This window comes from Arvicanthis niloticus, chromosome 13 (genome assembly GCF_011762505.2).
Source record: "Arvicanthis niloticus isolate mArvNil1 chromosome 13, mArvNil1.pat.X, whole genome shotgun sequence".
NCBI lineage: Eukaryota > Metazoa > Chordata > Mammalia > Rodentia > Muridae > Arvicanthis > Arvicanthis niloticus.
The window spans coordinates 51,065,960-51,080,015 of record NC_047670.1 but is presented as its reverse complement, the minus strand read 5'-3'; the positions used below and the strand labels follow the sequence as shown (position 1 = coordinate 51,080,015).

At 38.9% G+C, this 14,056-nt stretch overlaps 1 long non-coding RNA gene across 1 annotated transcript; it reads right to left on the bottom strand.

Annotated features, from left to right (window-relative positions):
• Positions 1-13,902, bottom strand: LOC143434191 (uncharacterized). Its single transcript, XR_013103531.1, has 5 exons — positions 8,248-13,902; positions 6,047-6,100; positions 4,481-4,557; positions 3,338-3,809; positions 1-174 (listed from the first exon to the last, which is right to left on the bottom strand). It is a non-coding gene; the product is annotated as an uncharacterized LOC143434191 (long non-coding RNA).
• Between the last annotated feature and the right edge of the window lie 154 nt (positions 13,903-14,056).

Sequence of the window (14,056 nt, the reverse complement as noted above, 5' to 3'; positions counted from 1 at the left end):
GCTCAAAGTTTAATAATTTGTTTTCACATATAAAGGGGAAGCCCCACCCCCAGAGTCTCTTCTCAGTTCAGCCCAGGGGCTGGGCAAGGAGATAGTAGTCTGGAAGGTGTCAGGGCTAGCTCAGCAGGCAGTCCATTCTTCTTAGCTCAGGTAGCAGGCTCCAAGGTGCCAAGGCTGGAAATGTAATACATCTCCTAGGTCCTACTGTTGCTTGGTCTATTGTGGCAAATGACTTTGTAGGCCTGCTCAGGCCTGGGGGGAAGGGCACAGTTCCCCCCTTAATTTTTTAAGATGGCAGTTTCAATATCTGGACGGGGCACAATTTCATCCTGTCTAGGTTCTAGAGTGGCCGGGCGACCGTGCCTGGCTTAAGTTGGCATTTATATTACTCCTATATTACCCGTCATTGAGGAAATCATACATAGCATATTGATGTATGCCTCTGCCTTAGGTTTATGGGAGCTAAAAATTACTCCTATAATTACCCGTCATTGAGGAAAACATACATAGCATAATGATGTATGTCTCTGTCTTAGGTTTATAGGAGCTCAAAACACTCTTACCCGTCATTGACTAACAGTAATTCTCCTATGGTAAGCTTAAGATGAGGGTTTAGCCAATTAATATCTCTTAACACCTTTTAAAAAATCACTAAACGCAAATCAAGATTAAAAGCAAACCATTTTCTTTTTGCATGTATACTTATAAGCCAGAAGATGGCGCTAGATCTCACCACAAATGGTTGTGAACCACCATGTGGTTGCTGGGAATTCAATTTTTATATTTTTAACTATAAGTCTAGCCTTTAACGGCTGAGCCATATCTCTAGCCCCAACTATCTATTTTTATGAGAATTTTCTGTGTCACAATCTGCTTAGGATATAACTGAAGTCTCAAATATTGAAAAGATACTGCCTTTGAATCCTTTTGGAGCAACAAGTACTCTAAAAATTTTTAAAGCTCATTATATTGGAGCAAGGGTTTGTAGAAAAACTTTAGAGAAATTCGCTAATAAAGTATCATCCAATGATTAATATACACTAAAAGATTTAACCTCTTAATTTCTAGCATCAAAGTAACTATATATATATATATATATATATATATATATATATATATATTAAAGCAATTAACCATTCTTTGAAGCAAACATTTCTAATGATATCACTTCATGGACTCTTAAAAATTACAAATAAATTTACTGCATGTAAACCTCCCACCTTTACCATAAATGTAAAGGGATGGTATAAAAACATCTTTTGGATCTATAATAATTCTATATGTATTTACTGGAATGGAGTAGGCAAGTCAGACTGTAATGCCCCATTAGTTTCATAAATCTTAAATTTGAACTTTATTTTGGATTAATTTAATAACCAATCTTTTTTAGCTGGGTGAGAATATCAGATAAAGGTCAACTTTATCCTCTAATAATTGTTACATATATTAGAGGAATCTAAAGCATCTCATTTTTAACAACTTTGGATGTAAAGGAATGAAAACAAATTGAACAATATTTTATCAGCAGGTATAGTTATAACTCATGGAGGGAAGTAGGCATAATTTTAATGTCTCTAGCATAATTATAATTCTCGGCCCACAGACTGTTGTAAAATCTTTGAGTCTTAGATTTATCCCTCCTCCACTGTAGAAACAAGCAAGGCAAAAGACAAATTTCAGTAAACACATTTCTAGGACCTGGTAGTGAAGGCCCAGGACAAAAGGAATGTTTGGCCCCTAAGCTTCTGCAGAGCTCAGTATGCATTGTCTTAATTCAAATGTAAATGTTCTTAATCTCTGGCCTGTTCTCTGAGGCCTGGCTAGGCCTGAACTGTGTAATTTTTTTTTTAAACTTTAACTTTAAACTTTAAATTTAAACCGTAAACTTAAAAAGAAACGTGTTGTATCTTTTTTCTATAAACATGGGTAAATCAAAAAAATCTCAAACTCTCGATAGAACTACCAACTGTAGCCAATGGAATATTGGCAGTTTAACTATGTTTTTAAGCCTCTTTTGTAACATTAGAGTACAACCATAATTTTGAGAAACAAAACTAAACTTTAATGATGTAAGCAATCTATTTTCTCTAAAATCAACACCAAGTAGATTACCTTTATGCTATAAAGTTTTGCTGTCAATTCTTATATATGAATGTATGGTAGTACAGCTTTTAATATCTCACTAAAGAGACATTGTTCTTAAATCTCATCTTTATACATCTGGTTTCTGAATGACTCTAACCCTGAGTTATCAATCTTAAGCCAACCTTTGTTACCAAGGTTGTAAACTTTTTTTTTTATCATATCTAATAACTTTAGGCCAATAATCTATAACCAAGACATGTAGAACATATTTATACCTTAAAACCAATTAGAAACAAAAATGAAGTGACAACACATCTTATATATTTAAACCAAACAAACTTTCTCGCTTTCTCTAGCTGTAATTTTAAGATAAAAGCACTTTGTCACAGAGATTTTTCTATGACAAACAACTCTTAGCTTCCTTATTTAATCCAAAAAACCTGCTGGTCCCTTTAAAAGCAGCTTTTCTAGCTCAGCTTGACTCTTAGCTACAGGTGTTAAGCAAACTTATCAGCCACTGCTCTGCATATTAAAACTGCCTTTGAAAACCAAGTTAAACTAGACCAAGTGTTGAATCAAGCAATTTTAATGATCTTTTGAACATTAAACATAGAACACCACAAGACATAGACAGACCACCAATCATTCACACAATGAGACACGTGGACAAAAAACACAATGAGACACATGGACATTGGTGTGCCAAGGGACAAAGAATGTAGAATTATGGATACTGCTCAGTGTTCTGCCCTTTTTTGTTTTTCAAATTCTTTTAAACCCAGTTCCTCTTGTCTAAGGCTGCCTCTCTTGGGTCTGCCAAATATTCTCCTTTCCCCAACTCACTGTCACCCCCTATTCGATTATCAATAGCATCTTTTACAAGCTCCCAAAGGCAAAGGGTGTTAGGATCTGCCTTTGTAGTTCGTGAAACCTGTCTGTTTCCCAGGTTTTCTTATTCAAGGTTCCTTCCTGTGGGAACCATGGGCAGTATGAATTTATCTTTGTCAAAAATTTTTCTAACATACTATTTGAAAACCCTGGTCCTCCTGCCTGGAACAATCCTTGTAAGCTGCGGGCAAATGCTCATTTTGAATTCTCCTGACCCATAATTCATTGTCAAAACCTAGGTAAATTCGACGCTGGGCCAACTCCTATTTCCTAGACCCTATCCCTGACAAACACACTTCCTGTAAACATGGCCTTCAACAATTAACCGTAACTAGCGCTAGTATCAAAATCGTTTGCTACTTACCAAGTTTGTGGGATAATCTTCTTCTTCCATTTTCCGTAGAGCTCTACACAAGACAACGAATGTCCCTCAGCTGATCTCTTGATCTCAGGTCCGTCCCTGTTCAGGCGCCATTCTGTTGCCGCCTGCAGCAACAGTTGAACGGGTTCACCTGTAAGAGAGGCTGAGAATAGGGAAAAGGGCAGGAAGAAATGAAGCCAAGACAAAGTTCTCTGATCAAGGCTCAAAGTTTAATAATTTGTTTTCACATATAAAGGGGAAGCCCCACCCCCCCAGAGTCTCTCCTCAGTTCAGCCCAGGGGCTGGGCAAGGAGATAGCAGTCTGGAAGGTGTCAGGGCTAGCTCAGCAGGCAGTCCATTCTTCTTAGCTCAGGTAGCAGGCTCCAAGGTGCCAAGGCTGGAAATGTAATGCATCTCCTAGGTCCTACTGTTGCTTGGTCTATTGTGGCAAATGACTTTGTAGGCCTGCTCAAACCTGTGGGAAGGGCAGATGACAATAAGAGGGAGACAGTAAAGGAGACTTGACTACAGACCCTCTGGCTTGTCTCTATTCTTTGAGTCTCTTTCCCTTCTTCCCCTTTCAATACACTAACACAAAGTAGGAAGTGTACAATCAACGCATGTTACAATAAATGCCATAGAAGAAACAAAAGTAATTTTAACATGGCAAATTAATAAAAGATTAGGAGCCTTAACACATGCACTAACACTTGTTCAAAGTCCAGATCCTCTCATTGTTCTATATCCAGATCCTGTTCCAATTTTAATCATTGCAAATGTATCTTCGTACAATGCAGTTGTCAATTTTCAGATATGTCTCTGAAAATGTCCAGAACCAGCCTTCCAAATGAAGACTGTCATTTCCTTTTTTCCAATATTGGATTAATTTCTAGACCAGTCCATGACTGAGTCAGAATAACTGGTCACATTAAAGGAAAGAGAAGGGTCATTATAACAACTTCTCTGTTTGATTAATTTTTTTTGAAGGCAGTTTCCACAGTCTCCATGTTCTCTGTCCCACAAGGTCTAAAAGCTTAAAGCAAGGAAACCTGTCCAATCTGGGATATAGGCAAGCAAAGATGGGTCAGGAACATATGTCTAATACAGCTTCCCTGTCATCATTATCAGAACACTCTGAAAGCTCACAGGTCACCATCATTCTTTGTCCCAGCATCAGCATGTCTCACCAATCACTCTGGCAGCTAGCATTATCCTTCAGCATCCTGCAGAAAAAAACACAAACATGTCGTCTTCCCCATATTAAATACCTGACCAGGACCATGCCATATGCCAGTATGTGGATCCTTCCATTTCACCTAGACATAAGTATGCCTAGTTGTAGGGTGCCATAGACACTCAGCAGAGAGTTCCTTGGCATCCAAATTTAAAAATTGTAAAGTAAAAAGAACAAAGAACATAATTTAAATAAATTTGTGGTGTATGGGATATAACTCCCCCTTTTTTAATTTTATGAAGATATTGTTTTAAAGTTCCATAATACCTTGTCCTTGAGGATTATAAGGAATCCCAGGAATATGAATAGTATTAAACTGTCGACCAAACATCTCAAATGCTTGACTGTAATAGCCAGTTCCATGATCTGTTTTAATCTGGTTTGGAACACCCAGTATAGGAAAACAATGTGGGCAATGACTAATTATGTTTTTAGTTGTTTCTCCTGTTAAAGCAGTTGCAACTAGAAAGCCTGAAAAGTTTTCAATAGTCACATATACATATTTTAATTTTCCAAAATCAGAAATATGAGTAACATCCATTCGCCATAATCGCTTAGGTATAAGCCCTAAAGGATTAACACCATTATGTGGTACAGGAAGAAACTGAGGACATTGAGGACAAGTCTTTACAATTTGACATGCACATTCTCTAGAAATACCAAGCTATTACTATTTTGATGATATACAAAATGAGATTGTATGGCCAATTATTCCTGTGTAAGGTCTATGATTTGCCTGGTATACAAATCTGCTGTGACACTGCCCTCACTAAGGGGTCCAGGCAATCCAGTATGAGTTCTTAAATGTCCTATAAATAAGGAACAGTACATTCTCTTAAATTGAGTTGTATGTCCAGAAGCAGCCTTCCAATTGAGGACTGTCATTTCCTTTTTTACAATATTGGATTGATTTCTAGACCAATAAAATTCTTTATTTTGCATAAATAATTGCAAAATTTGAGAATTAGCAGTATCTTAAAAAAAGAACAATTTCAAGCAATTTGCAAACCATAAGCTATGTATTGGCTATCAGTATACAAATTTAAAGCTAGATTTTTCAGCATTTCAAAAACAGTGGCTACAGCATGTAGTTAACTTATTTGTGCTGAAGCAGGGGGAAACGCAAGAGAATAAACATGTGATCCAATTGCCTATGCTGCCTTCACATTAGATGAGCCATCTGTAAATACAGTAAGTGTATTCTCTATCAGCTGCATGTATAAATTTACAGGAAAAACAAAAGCATGCATAGAGGCAAATTGTAACAACTTTTCTTTGGATAACGATTATCAATTTTGCCTAAAAAATTCACACATGCAATAGGCTAAATATCAGCGTTCTGCAATGACCAACTTAATTCCTTATTCATATAAGGAATAAATATTTCATCAAGTTCTTTCCCAAAATGCTTTCATGATTCTATCCTACAATTCTGTATTAACACAGCAACAGCTTCAAAATAGGGTGTTAAAACTTACTTGGAGACGAAAAAAGATGAATCCACATTAATGGTCCCTTTTGTCAAAGAATTGCTGTGAACACATGAAAAGTACCAAGACTGAAAACAGCCAACAATTGATTGTAGTCTATATAAAATATCTGTTGTTGACTAATAGCTTCTTCTACTTTCTGCAAAGCTATTTGTCCCTCATCAGATAATTGTAGAGGGGAATTAGGATTTGTATCCCCATTGAGAATATCAAACAGAGGTTTAAGTTCTGTGGTAAGCTTAAGATGAGGTCTTAGCCAATTAACTCCTAACAACTTTTGAGAAATCATTAAAAGTAAACTATGTTTTCTTATTTGAATTTTCTGTGCCACAATCTGTTCAGGGTATAATCGATGTCCCAAATATTGAAAAAGATATCGCCTTTGTATCTTTTCTGGAGCAACAACCACTTTCCAAAATTTTAAAGCTCGTTGTATAAGAGCAAAGGCTTGTAGTAAAACGCCTTCTGAGGGATCAGCTAATAAAATATCCACATAATGTATAATATACACTGAAAGTTTCAAAGGCCTAACTTCTTGTATTAAAGCAGCAACCAATTTTTTACATAATGTAGGGCTATTCCTTGAGGCAATACTTTCCAACGATTTCACTTCATGGGTTCTTTAAAATTACAAGCTCACGGAAAGAAAACCCTTTACAATCATCAGGATGCAAAGGAATAGTATAAAAGCAACCCTCCAAATCCATGATTCTATGTGCATTTCCTGGAATGGCAGCTGGAGTAGGCAAGCCAGGCTGCTGTACCCCCAAGTTCCATAGTCTCATCAAGCCTTCACAAACCCTGCAACAATCTCCACCTGCTTGATTTTTTTTTCTTAATTACAAATATGTGTGAGTTAAAATCTTGAGCTTGTGATTGAATTGTAAACTGCAGCCAATGGAACACAAGCAGTTCAACCACAATCTTCAAGTTTCCCTTGCAACACTAGAGCACAACCACAACTTTGGAAAGCAAACAATCCCTTCTCTCCAAAATCAACACCAAGTGCATCACCCCCATGCTAAAAAGTTTGACTGTCAGTTCCTGCAAAGGAATGCACAATGGTGCAGCCTCTAATATCTCACCAAAGAGACACTACCTTAAATCCTATCTTTTATAACTCTGGTTTCTAGGATAAGAATTACATAAAATATTACCTAATTTAGAGGTATTATTAGAGACTTGTTTCCATGGGTAGGAAAACCTCTCATGCCACGTGCTGTTGTTCTGAATGACTCCAACCCTGAGTTACCAGTTTTAAACCAACTTTCTGTTACCAGAGTTACAAATTTTTAATTATACCCAATAACTTATAAGCCGATAATATATAACCAAGACATGCAGAGCATACTTATATGTTTAAAACCAATCAGAAACAAACATAAAATGGCTGCACACATCTTATATATTTAGACCAGACAAAATGTTCTTATTTTTATAGCTGTAATTTCAAGAGAGGAGCACCTTGTCTCCTCTCAATAATCACAATCACAGAGACTTTTCTAGGAGAAAACAGCCATGAGCTTCCTTGCCATAAAAGCCATGAAGCTGCTGGCCTCTTTAGAAGAGGCTTCTACACACAATCAGCTCCTGGCAGGGCTTCTCCAGCTGTGCTAGACCACTAGCTACAGACGCAGGGCTCCAAAGGCCAATTGAGACTTCTTGTTTAGGTTTTGTTTTGTTTTGTTTTTGAAACAAGTTATAACTAAATCAACAGCCGAATGACCCACAGATAAAGTTTTAACCATTTTTTTCTTCTGAACATGAAACACAAAACAACAATCAAGCAATGAAACAGACATAAGACACAGACATAAACTGACAGACATGGACAGACTGGTGCACCAAGGACAGACAATAGAGAGGGAAGAGAACTCGATGTCCCACCGAAGGGACCCAGATATCCTACCTAAGAACCAGAACTAAGCATTCCTACAGTAGGAACCAGACAGGACATCTCCTGACCTCCTCCTGTCCCTAGGAGAGCTCTGAAACAGCCTCCATGAATTTTCCTTCTCTTTCACCAAAGCATCCCTGAAACGCTTCTCTCAAACCCATTCTCTCTCATGTCTAGGGTGTAAACTATTTCTAGTCAGGGTCCAAAGATAAAAGCATCTATGAGAATTATCTTTGCTTCTCTAGATTTTAGCATAACTCTAAACATACACACAAAAACATTTTACCATTACCTTGTCCCTTTTTACAAGGTTTATTCACCGATGGCCCAAATTTTCTTTTACTTCCCTTTGTGAGCTTCCTCCCATGGTGTCCTTCACTGTATCTTGATTACCAAAGCACCAACGTTGAGGTGCCATCTGACCAAGCCAGCTCAGTCAGTCAATAGGTTCTCCAGGACAGGGGCAAGAATTAAAAAGAAAAAGACAATTAGACAACACTGTAGCATGACCCCAGCCAGTTCTGAGGCTAAGATAGGTTTATTTTTTCCCAGTCTGTTTTTATACCATTTTAATTACATGCAAATAATTAGGTCAGTTCTAGGTTGAGGAACAAGCAAGGCAATAAACAAAGTCCCAAGATCACTGTTTTTGTTTTGTTTTGTTTTTCTCTAGACAGGGTTTCTCTGAATAGCCCTGTCTGTCCTGGAACTCACTCTGTAGACCAGGCTGGCCATGAACTCAGAAATCCACCTGCCTCTGCCTCCCAAGTGCTGGGATTAAAGCCATGCACCACCACTACCCAGCTCATGATCACTGTTTTTAAGGACTTATTGGGATGACCAAAATATCTGAGCCTACTTCCCTGTCCTACTCCAAAGTCACATTCTTGCCTGAAGCCTACTTCTTTGTTCTAGCTTAAAATCAGATTCCTACCTGAGCTTACTTCCTTGTCCTGGCCCAATCTCAAATTCATGACAAGTTTCTATAGAAACGGCCCCAAAAGTTCTCCACACTTGGTAATGTGTAAGAGTAACCCAGGTGGTACTGGTTTTGAAATTATGAAGGAGTCATGAATAATTGAGGCTTGGCACTGTGAGAGGCTAGGGAAGGCCTTTGGTGAAGGTGCAGCCTCAGTTGCATTTGATGGCCAAGGACTAAAGGGGTCATGCAAAGGAGTTGAGGCTTGGCACCATGAAGGGACCTTATGAGAGGCCATTGGTGAAGCCTAGTAACAGTATAAGACCCCAGTGTATTGGATATGCCAGTCCACAGGATGATCACCAAGAGCAGCAGCTGCAGTGGAGTGGATCAACCTGAGCTTAGAGTGCTACCGAAGGCAGAGATGGAGAAGTGACACCAGCCCTTTGGAGGAGCCCAGAAAATCATTTGTGGATCAAAAGAATTGCAGCAAGGCAAGTGAAGTCAACTGTTACCGCTGTGGCGAGTCAGGGCATCTTGCACGGGAATGCACAATTGAGGCTACAGCCTAATTATTTTCCTTTGTCACCCCTCCTTTTTCTGATTGATGGTTATATTTTTTTTTCTGAATCCTCTTCACTGGCCAAAGGTTGGCAGATAAAGGCTGTTCCCAGGCCAGTGAGCTTTACTTGTAGTGTAAATGGAGGAAAGGGGTGGAAAAAAACGAATTTCTGCATTTAACTACAAAAAAAAAAAAGTTTTATGTTTAGTTTGGTAGAGGTGTTATGTATAATGCTTTGTTAAAGAACCCCCTTTCTGTGCCACTGGTGAATAGGGATTAATGAATGGGAAGAGTTCAGTCAGACCAGTAAGCCCTTCTGGGTTTGAGTGTGTTCCCATGTAGGAGGTAAAACCAATTCTGGAAGCATCTAAGCTTCCATAAATAACTTTAATTCTTAGCATAATGACGGCCTTGGATTGTCTGACCTCAGTAGCTATTAAATAACATCGAGTAACATCTGCATCAGGCCCTCATAGAACATACAGTTGAGTTGGGAGTAAACTGAAAAGACAAATGTGTTGAAGACTGTGCCAGGAAATCTGGCTAAAAGCCTAACACAGAAGCAGCTTCATCCCATTGTTGATGCTGGACGTACAGATGGTGATGGCAAAGGTATAGAACACGTTTTTTCAAAGACTAAATCTAAAACCCAGAGTAAACATCCGATGCTCAGAGTTAGCATAATTTGGAGCTATTCAGGAATTTCAGAGAAATGCATTTTCACAGAAATCAAGATGTTATTTTTGTATACTATATCACTTAGACAATTGTTTCATTTGCTGTAATCAGTTTTTAAAAGTCAGATGGAAAAAGCAACTGAAGTCCTAGAAAATAGAAAATTTTCATTTTAAAATAGTTTAAAATGTAATTTTAAACTATTCCAATAAGGCTGGAGGAGGAAGGGGGAAAAAAAAAAGAACAAAATGGAGTTTATTTTGCTATCTTAGTCCCTTCAGTTTCCTGTGTTGCTTTGGTAATTACAATTAAGTGACTGGATGGATGAATCTCAAAAGACACTTTGAACTTTGGACTTTTAACATTGTTGAGACTGCTATAGACTATGGGAACTTTTGAAGTTGGACCAAATGTATTTTGCATTGTGCTATATGTTTAGGTATGGCCCCTATAGACTCCTGTTTAGACAAGCCTATGGGGGCCAGGGAGTGGAATGTGATTGCTTGTATATTTTCTGCCCAGGGAGTGGCACTATTAGAATGTATGGCCCTGTTGGAGTAGGTGTATTACTGTGGTATGGGCTTTAAGACCCTCATCCTAGCTGCCTGGAAGCTAGTATTCTGCTAGAAGCCTTCAGATGAAGATGTAGAACTCTCAGCTCCTCCTGCACCATGACTGCCTGGATGCTTCCATGTTCCCACATTGATGACAACAGACTGAACCTCTGAACGTGTAAGCCAGCCCCAATTAAATATTGTTCTTTTAAGAGTTGCCTTGGGGGCTGGTGAGATGGCTCAGTGGTTAAGAGCATTGGCTGTTCTTCCGGAGGTCATGAGTTCAAATCCCAGCAACCACATGGTGGCTCACAACCATCCCGTAATGAGATCTGATACCGTCTTATGAGGTGTCTGAAGACAGCTACAGTGTACTTACATATAATAAATAAAAATATTTTAGAAAAAAAAAAAGAGTTGCCTTGGTCATGGTGTCTGTTCACAACAGTAAAACCCTAAGACAGAAGTTATATAATTATCAGTAAAGATGTATACATTGTATTGATTTTTCCCCTAAATGTGTTTTTTTAATAAATATGTCATGAATGAGTTTCAATTTCTTTTTATTTTGGGATAAATGGGACTCTGTTTATTTTATTTATTTATTTATTTATTTATTTATTTATTTATTTTTGGTTTTTCAAGACAGGGTTTCTCTGTATAGCCCTGGCTGTCCTGGAACTCACTCTGTAGACCAGGCTGGCCTTGAACTCAGAAATCCGCCTGCCTTTGCCTCCCAAGTGCTGGGATTACAGGCGTGCGCCACCACCGCCTGGCAGGACTCTGTTTATTACTAATTGCCTAGAAATATTGAGAGGAAAATGCCAGCAATTACTATAATCCAATATTTATATGTGTGATTCTCTGTGCTAACATCTGAGAAGCCTTTCTGGGTTGTCTACATATGGTTTGTTCCTCTTCTGAATCTTCACATTTGATAACTGTGATGCTCCATCTTTGTACTGTAGGTTGTCTTATTTGTTCCAAATTCCAAGGGTTGACTGGGATTTACTTAATCTGTATGCCCCTTCGTTACGCTCCAAAGAAATTACCTTCTAGTGGAAGACAGAACATTTGCAAGCTAGCTGCACACCACTCTCTACTCATCTGAATTCTGAAAGCAGAATCTCTAAATCGCATCCCCATATACTGAGGTCAGGAAAGAACTTTAATGGGGAATAATCGCTACCAATTAGCTTTACTCTGACATCAATCAGGATTACCAGATCTAATGGACTCTTGTCTGTTAATGTGACCTTTGAGGCAGAGTGATTATGTGGACTGTCCTTCCACTTGGCATTTTGCATCCCCCTCCTCTCACTGCTTCCTACCATTGGAAGTCCTTTCTGTTTTTGTTTTTTTTGTTTTGTTTTGTTTTTTTGTGGAGTACTTTTTGGTGTATGTAACTTTTAAGTAATGTTTTGTTGGACTTTCTCCTGAGTTCTTTGATTAACAATATATTTTCTCTGGTTGAATCCCCGCCCTCCCCCACAAAAAAGAATCTAGCAGGGAGGTGGTGGTGCGTGCCTTTAATCCCAGGACTCTAAGGCAGAGGCATGTGGATCTCTGAATTTGAGGCCCGTCTGACCTACAGATCTAGTTCCAGGACAGCCAAAACTACACAAAGCAATCCTGTCTCAAAAAATGAAACTTTTAAATTTATGTGTATGGGTGTTTTCCCTGTGTGTATGTCTGTGTACCAGGGGCCATGAAAGGGTGTCAGAACTGGAGTTATAGATGATTCTGAACCATTAGATAGATGCTAGGAAATGGACCTGGGTCCTGTGGTAGAGCAGGCAGATCATGTAATTTCTGAACCATCTCTCAAGTCATCTGAGCTTAGCTTTAATACACACACACACATGCATGCAGAATGAAAAAGGACTTTGAAATATGTTAGCTTTTCATCACTGTGGCAACATATTTGAAGACGACATAAATGTGGATTTGTTTGTGATCAGTTTCAAAGGGTTTATTTAGTCCATGGAGTTTGCCTCACGGCCCTGAGGCTGTGCTGAGACAGAAACACCATAAGCAGGATCAGGTAGTAGAAGGGGGTGCTCACTTCATGGCAGCCAGGTAGTAGACAGGAAGTGAGATGGAAGGGTATCTAGGGTATCTTCTACCGCCCAGCTCCACCTTCTAAGGGGCATTCAGATTGCAGGTGGGAACCACCTTGCTTACCTTTGGGAAATCTGTTTTAATATTTACTATGTGTATGGGTGTTTTGCACCTGTGTGTGTGTGCACCACATGCATCTCAGGTGCCCATGAAGGGGCAGAAGAGATAACTCAAGTTATGGACAGTTATATGCTCCCACGTGGTTGCTAGGAATCAAACCCACGCCCTTTGGAAGAGGAACCTGTTAAAAGCCTAGGTAAAGTATTAAGGCCTAGATGGAATGTTAATGCCTAGGTAAGTGTTACTTGGCTAGCCTGCCATTTTATTTTATTACTAATATTATAAAGAAATTTTCTCCTATGGTGTTTCTGTTGTTACTAGGAAACTTTCTTATGCCTAAGTTGATTACATATTCTGCTATGTTCTATGCCTTTGGAAACCAATCATAACAGAAGTCAATAGAACTACTTTGTATAGTAGTATAGCTTGGGCCCAAACCAACTACCTAGCAATACTTCCTGCACCTGTGTATAAGCGTTTATGGTATTTGCTTTTATAAGCTGCCCCTGAGGTAAACCCCAACATAAGAGAGACACCTGCATCAATATAAGAAACTATTTGGAATCAAACTTCCATTTTGAATGGTAGTGGAGTAAAGCTTAAGTTCCCAAGACCTCTCTGAGAACTGACATCCTACTTGGCAGAAAGAGACATGCATGTGGGTAACTGACATCTGGTTGGCAAGTTAAGATCTGAATGTTAGACAAGTCCCATCCTGATAAACAAGACATGAATATTAACCAAGGCAAGTCCCCTGCCACAGTTGAATACCCCAACCAATGAAAACAGGAAAAAATATACAACAAAGATATGTTTCTAAGAAAATCCACCCCTAAATCCTGATTGGTAGAACCTGGCACAGATGTTTGTGGATTTTAAGCTTAAAACCCCTGTGGGATCTTTTTTTTTTTTTTAAGGATTTATTTATTTATTGTATGTATATGAGTACACTGTAGCTGTCTTCAGACACACCAGAAGAGAACATCAGACCCCATTACAGATGGTTGTGAGCCACCATGTGGTTGCTGGGAATTGAACTCAGGACCTCTGGAAGAGCAGTCAATGCTCTTAACCGCTGAGCCATCTCTCCAGCCCCCCCCCCCCCCCCGTGGGATCTTAACTCAAGGTCACAGTTCAGCTTCTGAGCCTGAATCATGTCCCTGGTCATTCAGTCTTGGGATGTGGTGTTCAATAAACCATCCCTAGTTGA